Source organism: Octopus bimaculoides, chromosome 21 (genome assembly GCF_001194135.2).
Source record: "Octopus bimaculoides isolate UCB-OBI-ISO-001 chromosome 21, ASM119413v2, whole genome shotgun sequence".
NCBI lineage: Eukaryota > Metazoa > Mollusca > Cephalopoda > Octopoda > Octopodidae > Octopus > Octopus bimaculoides.
The window spans coordinates 38,244,239-38,245,229 of record NC_069001.1 but is presented as its reverse complement, the minus strand read 5'-3'; positions in this window follow the sequence as shown (position 1 = coordinate 38,245,229).

Sequence of the window (991 nt, the reverse complement as noted above, 5' to 3'; positions counted from 1 at the left end):
ATATATATATATATATATATATATATATATATATACGTTTATCAGTTCGTTTAGCAAGATTCCTTATGTGGAATCGTGTGTTGAAACGGTGAATGGTAAATTCCACCAAGTAAATTTCATCATAGGTAAATTCCACCACTGTATATTTCACCATGGTAAATTTCACCATAGGTGAAATTATCATCATCATCATCATCATCACCATCATTATTATTATTATATTATATAGGTTACGATATTATGGAAATGAAAAAAGAATTCATAAAAAACGATATCAATAATGTCAATGAATACAAAAATACGAGGGAGAAAAATAATTAAGGGTCAATGACACAAATAAATACACGGTGAATAGTGTGTGTGTGCTAAGATTTAATCTTTTCTTTCTTTTACCACAAATTATATTATCTTTGAAAATATTTCATAGATTCTTGTTCGATGGGAGAACATTAAAGTGATCCCATCTCAGTTCAAGTAGATTATAAGGATTATTTTCTATCTCACCTTCAGACACACACACACACACACACACACACACACACACACACTCTCTCTCTCTCTCTCTCTCTCTCTCTCTCTCTCTCTCTCTCTCTCTCTCTCTCTCTCTCCCTCTCTCTCTTCTTAAGACTTGAGAGACAGACAGATTAAATAACATAGGTATTGACCCACGGTCTAGAGAAACTGACCACAGTGATTATTAGAAGCAGCAGCAGCTTATATTGGAAGTCAGTCCATAGGTGGAATTTACCATGGTGGAATATACAGTGTTGGAATTTACCTATAGTGAAATTTTCCGTGGTGGAATTTACCTCGAACCGCTGAAACAAATACTGTTGTGTTTCGGGAGAGTCATTTTATTTATTATTTATTTTTTTGCCAAATAAACACACGCACTATATATATATTTTTCTTCAATCATTTATTACTGCTATTGTATTATTTTAACGCTTAAAATATGTGTGTGTGTGTGTGTGTGTGTGTGTGTGTGTGT